This window comes from Hakea prostrata, chromosome 10, assembly GCF_041222555.1.
Source record: "Hakea prostrata isolate BN-2017 chromosome 10, UWA_Hpros_2, whole genome shotgun sequence".
In the NCBI taxonomy this organism is placed as follows: Eukaryota; Viridiplantae; Streptophyta; class Magnoliopsida; order Proteales; family Proteaceae; genus Hakea; species Hakea prostrata.
Window position 1 is genome coordinate 43,659,511 of NC_142609.1, and position 9,450 is coordinate 43,668,960.

Sequence of the window (9,450 nt, forward strand, 5' to 3'; positions counted from 1 at the left end):
CTCCCTGTATCCCTTAATATTTCAAAATGACTAAATTACCTTTTAGTTTTACCCTTTTAATTGCTTCTAAGAATGAGATTCTTGAGAATCACAATGTGGTATCATTTCTTTTGATTGAAATAATTTGAGTGAAAGCCTCCCAATGGTTGAAAGAAAATTACTTGCTATAGAGAGTGTTGGCAGCCTCTTATATAGAGTTAGTATGATAAAGGAGGTCTGCTCAAGAGCCGCCGTTCCTCCACAGATTTCCCTACTTCCCTTCTCCCCTCTCCTCTTCTGAACCAACGAAGAATTTTTAGGAAGTTCTATTTTCTTGTTTTTAGGTAAGAAACAGATTTTTCAGTTTCCATGTATTTTCATTGTTTTTCACAATTTCTAAGCGTTGAAATCATGTACATTTACACACAAAAAATCCATTTCTTTAACCAAATAAGTGAATGAAATAGAAATAAACTTTGAGTCTTTAGGGTTTCAAAATAGGATGTTGATTTCAAAAGAAATAAGAATGTCCCTCCATCTTTGTGGTGTTTCTTAAGTGGACTCATAACTTAAGGGCATATGGCATTACATACAATAAAGAGAAACTCTATTCGTAATAGAAGTGTATACAAGTTTTGTTTCAAAAATGGGGGAAAATACAAGAACTAAATTACATATAAACTATTTCTATTCCAAAAATGCAAAAAACACACATCCACTCAAAAAACAAGAAAGAAGAATGTTATCCCGAGTGGAGAGTTCTTTTAGATTCTGTTTGGTTACATGAGTCTGGAAATTTCAAATATCTAGAGATTTCAAATCTATAGATTTCAAATCTGTGGAGTCACAATTTATAAAATTAAATGTTTGGTTGTGGAATAAAATCTGTGGATTCATCCTAAAAAACCTATTTGATCGACGTGATTTTTGTGAATGTGCAAATGTATAACTTTTTTGAAATCTCTGGATTTCACCATTTACCCATAAATCTACAGATTCACGTTTTCAGTGTGAAAAGGTAAATCTATAGAATTCATGAATCTAGATATTTTTACAACCAAACAGGTATAATTCTTAGATTCATGAATCCAGAGATTTTAAATCTCTGGATTCATGTAACCAAACAGGCCCTTAGAAAATTGCATTGCAAGCAATGTGTGGCTCTAAACCGACAGCTTCCTCGGCTCGAGTGGCGGTGTGGGCAGCAAAGGGTCAATCGCTTCTCTTTGATTTCATGGTTAGCTATTCTCAAAAGACTCTCAACTAAGGGGATCGTTTAATAGGTTGGGGTATTCAAGTGGTTCAAGTGGACCCCACTTGTATGTTTTGCGAGGGTGGTAATGAGAGTTGTGATCACTTATTCAAAATGAGAGTTGTGATCACTTGTTCTTTGAATGTGGGTTCTTTAAAAAGGTTTGATCAATTTAAAATGGTCACCCTAATCATCATATTAGTTGATGGAGTGAAGAATTAAAGTGAGTTACGTCCCATTTTTTGGGTGACTCAATTATGAAATTTGTGAAATGTCTCAATTTTAATGCCACTATGTATTGCATTTGGAAGGAAAGAAATGATCGTCTCTATAACTAGGGTGAGCAAGTGACTCGTCGAATCATGAAGCTAGTTCAGTTACGATTCATGGAAGAGCAGCCCATAGTGAAGGATTCAACTGTCAACTGGGCGTTCTTTGACAAATGGAACATTGGTTGTAGCTTTGTGTTGGCCACGGCCTCAGTGCATCATTAGTTGAGACCTCTAGAGGGATGGTTGGTAGTTAACAGTGATGGTTCGGTGGCTGCTGGTAAAGGCGGGTACAAGGAAATTGGGAAAAATCATGAAGGGAATGTCATATTTGCTATTGTTGTTGATTCTTTGGAGGATAATATTCTCATTTGTGACTTACTTGGCATCCAAGCTGGGCTTCAAGAAGCAATACAAAGTGGGTTCCACAGAGTGGAGGTTCAATCTGACTCTCTCAATGTTTCCCAGATTGTGAATGGTGAGTTCGAGCTTCCGTGGTATGTTATGGGTGTTGTTGAGGATATTTAGGAGTTGAAGGGCTCATTGGTTCAATTTCGCGTGATCCACCAAGTCGACTAATCAGTGTGCTGACCTTTTGGCGAGCTTCATTTCAGTGTCTATGTAGATTCGGTTGGATACGAACGGTTTGCCTTACAAGCTTCGCAGATTGGTTTATGAATGGATGCAGGGTAGACAGTTCTTCCGCTACTAATATTGTAATTCATTGATTATTATATTTATATTATTCTCGCATTGGTCCCCAAAAAAAAAAAAAAGAACGTTACATTCAAGCCTTTAATATCCTCTCATTCATATGTTCATCCACCAATCATTATTCTCCTTATTAGGAAAACCCTCATACGCGTAGCAAAATCAAGCATAAAAAATAAATAAATAAATAAATAAAAGACAGCAATTTTACTTGGTTTAGTCAAGTGACGTACATCCAAAGATGAGTCCAATGGACTCAAGATAATATGTGCAACAAAATCAATTTAAAGTTGGGTACAAAGAAAATCCCAAATAACATATACAAATTCTCAAAGAATAAACCCTCAAGAAATCAACCAAAAAGACATGACATCACAACCAAAACACCATAGAACAATCTCATCTGGAAATGCACAGCAACAGCACATCCACGAACAGCAAGAAGCCAAATCGAAGACTAAAACACCATCGAATCACAAAGATAACCGACCACCAAGCCTCAAACCAGAGAGCAAGAGAGACAAAGAAGAATCGTACCTCAATGAGAGAGAACCCAACGCAAATTACAAATGACTTATTATGAAACCCAAAACTGGAGTTCATATATGCAACACTAGAAATAACAGAAATGCCCCTCTAAATGGAAACAAACTACAAGTAAAGTAGTAAACCACTTGAACAGAAAATGACGAATATACCCCTATTAAGACAGATATTCCAATACTCCTAATTATTGAATTTCAGATAATTTTTTATTCCATTAATCTACAGGCATCAAAACCCATGAGCGAATAAATTCTCCATCCATCGTGGTTGGCCATCATGAATAAGTAGATCCAAAGAAAAAAACAAAAAGATTGAATTATTGAACAGTTCCACATTTTGAAATGATATCAACTCCAATAAGATTATAATAATTATGGAAAGTATATAGTTTTTGATTACTATTTCAGTGAATATTATATATCATGAATGACCAATCATGCTCTATATAAGTCTTTTTATATTAAATAAAGTGAGGATTAATTAAAGAAGAGATGATGTTTTAATAGGTGGGGGTAACTCTACATTTGCAAATTGCAATGCCGTGTGATGACCCTCCATGGTGAAGTCAAAAATAATACGAATTAACCCATTTATTATTGTGAGAAGGAATTCTATCTTATCTCTCTTTAATTAATCACTTTCTGGAAAGAAAGTAAAAAATTTAAATGGAAGTCTTTAATTGACTCTTGGGGTATTGCTTTTTGTCATTTACATTTATTCCATATCTTTTTTTCTCACTTTTATGCCATGCCTTCTTTTTGACTCTTTGATGCAAGAAGCATCACTTCAAAGATATATTACGCGTAATAAAAAGTTCTAATAACTAGTAAGAGTAGTTTTTTGAAACTTCAAGTTGACTCGGACTAACTTATACATATCTTACTACATCCTCAGGGATAATTTATATATATAATTTAGATATAAGACAGTGTTTTGTCCCTAGTATCGAGAAAATTCAAATTCTTGACCTCATATTATGACGCAACTCTTAAAAATTCTTCTGACTAGTTAATTGATTATTTAACCCTTTAGGGTTTAAGAAATGGGAATTGAATCAATGAAACCCTGATTTTGAATACCAGTTTTGAGGAACTTGGATAAATTTATCATTTATGACTTCTCAAATATGTTCAAATACTTATAAACCTTTATATCAAATTATACATGGACGTGCTGCTCCTAGCCTTCATTTGAGGTAGTAAGACTAAGAAAATTTTACATTCGAACCTCGATCCTTCCACACCTTCTCCCCTTCTCTCATCCGCTGTGGTAAAAATAAATATATAATATATATAATAAATGAACCCCAATTATACAAAACCTACATAATACAAAACACTATACCCCCACACTCTCTGTACTGTGTTTTCCATAGATGAATGAACCCCAATTATACAAAACCTACATAATACAAAACACTATACCCCACAGCTGAAGAGTCAAGACCACAAAATCCCATTCTTATCTTTTAAAAGGCAAACCTAACACTACAGCTATTATTTCAGATTGATGCATGGAAAAGTGGATACAACTTAGGTAACAAGGAATCAGACACGAGTCTGGTAGGTGACCCACCATTTTTGTTCTTTAGATATTTCTAATTTTCATCTTTCCAATGTCTTATCATACCTACAAGTACATTCTTCCCATTTTCTTTCTTTCTCCATATCATGTATTTCTACTGTGGTAACATGGTCTCTCTCTCTGTAAAGTTCCCAAACTCACATCTTTGACAATTACAGGAAAATAAGTATCTATCAATTTTTGTTTCTTCATGCATGTGTGGATCTGACCCACAAAGACAGAAAAAGGTTTGGTAGAAATACATGGACAAAGGAGAAGTTATCATTACAGTCTTAAGGTAGAAGAAAAAGAGAAAAATAGAAAATGTGAATTCAAAGCTCACCTTTAATGGCTAGATCCTGTCAATCAATTAGAACATATCCTCTTATGCAAAGACTAAAGTGAAAGCTGCAAGCAAAAACCCAGCTGGGTAATTTTCCCAGCAGATAAACAAACACCTGAAAAGAGAAAAGATCCAAGATAGAAAGAATAAACCTTCATTTAACTGTCTTGTGTTCACACTTAACAAACACTATTAATTTGTCAAACACATTTGGTGAGAACAAAGAAAAGAGAATGGTAGACTTAACTCAGGTATACCCATTTGAGAAGAACCTCTCCTTTGTTCTTCTTCTTCAATCTTCATCATCTTCATCTTCTCCGGCAAATCATTCCGTCTAGCTCTGTTGAACTCATCAGTGATCGATCAATCATCAAGATCTTCTTGTTGAGGGGAATGAAGCCTGGTCCGAAATCATTCAGTTTGATGTTTATATGTGCTTTCTGATCATATGAATGGTTTCGAACCAGACAACATTCCCCTCAACTTGTGAGAGAGAGAGAGAGAGAAAGAAAAAAGAAGAGAAAGAGAGTGATTGATTTGGTCATGCATTATGAATTTCATGGGTCCTTATATACGTGAAGAAGAGATCAGATTCTTTTGTGACATGGAGTCCACTTTGTACAACAGTCTCTTACATGCCTTTCACACCAGGGATGTAAATAACATAAACAGGTTTCTCTTACCAAATGGAGTATGCAAGGGTGCGCAAAAAGTCTCAAAGAGAAATTAATATTAGAACAGAAACAGTTTGCTTATGAGGTCATGAAGACTCTTTCTTCATTAAATAATAATAGAGGATCTCGAGATTAGTAAACATTGATGCCATTCTGAGGTCAACCCAAGATTTTTCTTTTGTGTTAAACTAATATTTAGAACCAGAAGAACTTCCTTCTACCTTCATTTACATCCTTTGTTAGGTCACTTAAGAGGAGCTAATTAGTCTAAGATGGTCCCTAGCTACAACATTAATTGAGCTTTGAATTTGATACCAGAGCATATCATTCTCAAGCTAGCTAAGAAAATCTCTCTTTTGCTACCCACTTGGGAAAGAGAATATGAGGCCATAGGGAATCTTCATTAATGGGAGCATTAAGCAACTTCCAAGCTTAAATGGCAAGAAAACATGTTGGCCTTGTTAAAAGGGTCAATAGAATCAACACGACACTAAAGAAAGAAAGTGTAATTGGAAAAGAGGAAAAGCAAAACTAAGTTGTATTTTTTTTTCCATTGATGATGGAGTTTCTTATGCATTACTTTGTTTACTTGATTCATTAGTGTTTCTTTTATGATGTTGAGACTTCTTAAACACTCTTTTCTTAGATAATGGTTAGCTTTTAATTAAGATTAGCTCCACCCAAGTAGTCCCCACATTTGACTACTCATATCCAATGCAGTATTACACGGAAGGTGAAAATGCTTATAATTCTCATATCGGATCTAATGAGTAACCCACTAATGAAGACTTAGATTTTTAAAACATTTTTCTTTTTTCTTTTTTTTCTTTTTTAATGAGAAAAAGAAAGATATTATAGATATTAAAAAGAGGAATTACAATTAGCATTCACCAAGCTTGCTTTCAAAAACCATTGTTTGAGTTGATTTTTGTCTAACTAGGGACCAATTTTAGAGGCCAAATATGATCATGCTTTCCTTTTAGATTGGAATTAATTCCGTCTTCACCTCACTAGATTTCCTTAATCTACACTCTATTGTCTACTCCAAATTTGATTCCTTGTAGGATGCCCAACACATACACCTCCAATAATGATCGATTCTGTAGCCTTCCTTTGGTAAAGAACTGAATATTATTATCCCAAAAAAGTCCCACACTCCAGTCGATGCATTTCAGATGTTCATTAGACACCCTTGCACACGGTAGAGTTGGTAAGCACAAGTATTTTGAAATCACACATTAACAAATATTGTGGCCATCATTCTCTAATAGTTGATCCCCTATGGTTTCCTCGTTTTGTGATGGTCTTACTTTTAAATCCGTTATGGTAAATGTCATTTGGATTTGGTTCATTATAGTTTCAAACTGTTGAGTTTCTCTCTATCCACATAGAGTAGCATGTTATTATGAAAACAAAGAAAAATCATGTCTTAGCGGCTCTATCTGAACTAAAATTAATTAGTATGAAATTGCATAATTCTAATATATTTTTCTTAATGGCTAGTTTTTAACGATGAGTTCTATTAAAGTCTTACGAAACCCTAACCTACATTTCAAAGAAAGACACCTTGCCCAAGAAAATGATTGTATATTATTATTATTGAATACGATATGTGTTTCTTCAGAGACATACGATAAAATTGGAATGAAATGGAGAAGACTAGCATGCCCATGCTCAAGGATAACACACAAATTGAGAATCTAAGACATACCTTTGTCTAATCAATTATTGAGAAAGAAATCCTATCTAGTCATATGAATCCAATAGTCTATGTATGAAAATACAGATCTACATGACCAAGCAATGAATTTCTTGCCCATAGTAACTCTTCTAAGAAATGGTCCAGAACCACTTGTGTTTCAAGTATGAGATTATTTTTCAGGTGATTTTTTTTCTAGCTACAAGATGCATGGGGAATGCTCTACTGGTTCCTTACGTGCAGTACTGAGCAATACTCATAGTTGTAGCTTTGGGAATCTGGCTTTTCATTCTTGAGTACAATAATATGGAAGGAGATCATATACATATCTTTTCTCTTCTGTGATCTCTTATATATGCAATTAGCTACAAACCCAAAAGCAAGAACAGCTTTAGAGAGGTTCGAATTGAACCTTTAAGTTAGCATTTTTCAGTACTGAAAGCAACCACACAGCTTAGAGTATGTCTCCTCTGACATGGTATTAATTCCTTTTCTTAGCAGAAAAGAACACATATGAACATAATGCACATAATGCACATGAGGGAATACTAAAGAACTCAAAGAAACTTGTTAACTCCATTGGATATATAGATTCATCTTCAGTTAATAGTTCTATGCTAGATTTTTGCAATAATTTTGCTTCAGTGCTGTGCAATTAATGCGCATCATCACTGAGAGCTGCCTACGGTCTAGATCTAAAGTGGTGATCGAGATTCAATCTCGACCACCCGTTTTGCTTTTTCTTTTTTCTTTTTTTTGTTTCAGTGGTGTAGTTCAAAAAAATAAAAAACCAAAACTTGTGGTTGAGATTCACCAAAAGTGGTCCTCACCAATGGCAGCTCAGTAAATGTGCAGCACTGAAGCAAAGTCCTTTTTGCAGTGGTACGTATAACCTTCTCAAATGATTATACTTTGAAAGCTCTCAGTGGTTACCACTGCTTATTTAAATTTGGTGGAACCCATGTTTTTAGTACCAATGGGTTCTACTGCTAGATGACTCTTGTTAGCTAGTTTGTCACTTTGATTATTGGACAGCTGGGATCATCAGTACCAATCTGGTTTTCTCCTTTTGGGAGCAAATACATGTTTTCTTCTTCTAGAAAGATATCAGTGTTTGTGTCAGTGAATAATGAAAATACATGTGAGCATTGTCTTAGACCAGGTAAGTTCTTTTTAAGGCTCAATTTCAGTGTTGTGCAATTAATGCGCAGCACTATGCTGCAAATAAATCAACCGTTCGCTGTAGGTGTTGCGCATTAATTACGCACATTCAAGCAATTTCTTTCTTTTTAACATTTTTCCAGATAAGTAATTATTCAAATAAGTTTTCACCTTCTTGTGTTTTTGGCAATTCCATCCATCTTCTACCTACCAAAACTTAAAAAGAAGTTATAATAAATCAATAAAACCTTTTCATTCAGTATTGTTAACAATGTGCTAATTTGACAGAAAAGTGAGAAAACCAACCAGAGAGGGAAGAATTTGAAATTAAAGAAATTTTCATTTAGGGTGCATTTGTGTTTGTAACCTTCTAGAGGCTGCAACTTCCAGGAACATGCAAGAATTTGTCCACTTCTGGACATTTTTGCTAGGGTTTGTCGTTTCTTCTATTTTTAGCTTTGGCATTCTATTGGTTATTACCTAACATTGAATTTTCAAAATTTCAAGCACTTATTAGTTTAAATTCTTTTGTGACCAGGGGTGAAGTTCTCTGTATAGATAATATATAAAATTATCTTTTAAAAATGTAATTGAGATGCACATAAGTTGATTGGTTCAAATAAATTTCAGTCACAAGAAAAAAATCCTATAATATATTATGATACATGATTGTTGGAATCCCATTACGGTGGATCTTAAATGGAAAAATTAAAGAGCCAATTAGATCGTATATTGATACTTTAATATCAGGTATAAACTAGATATGTTTCTCTCTTTTTGGGGGATAAATCCGTAAATGGTTGTAATTGTTTTAACATATTTCACATTATATAGTTAGAAAGTAGGATGCCCGTTCATCAAAAGGTCTAGGGTGAAACAAAGATAACCCCAGTCTACTCATCATCTCACATGATTCTATCAAAAAAAGAAATTTATGTCACATAATTGAATAATAAATGTCAAAATAACCTAAATCTAATTGGTTGAATTTTTATTTTATTTTTACTATCATGAGAATTTTAAATAGTTTGTGAAGACAAATTGAATACTATTTATTACAAGAAAATTAAATATCGATCTCACTTTTTTGAGATTTGAAAAGAGATGGGTGAAAAAACTAATGTCACCTAAGCAAATAAATTTTCTTAAATTAATAAAGTTTATCTGTCGACTTTTCTCATACCCAATAAGTCAAACAAGCCACAATTTGAGATTTTATGAAAATTTTTATTTTTTTAAAACTTTTTCTCACC

The 9,450-nt window shown here is 33.9% G+C and overlaps 1 non-coding gene across 1 annotated transcript; it reads left to right on the top strand.

Annotated features, from left to right (window-relative positions):
* The first annotated feature begins 6,951 nt into the window (after window positions 1–6,951).
* On the top strand, window positions 6,952–7,052 carry LOC149003245 (U6 spliceosomal RNA). Its single transcript, XR_016170461.1, has one exon. It is a non-coding gene; the product is annotated as a U6 spliceosomal RNA (small nuclear RNA).
* Window positions 7,053–9,450: the final 2,398 nt, after the last annotated feature.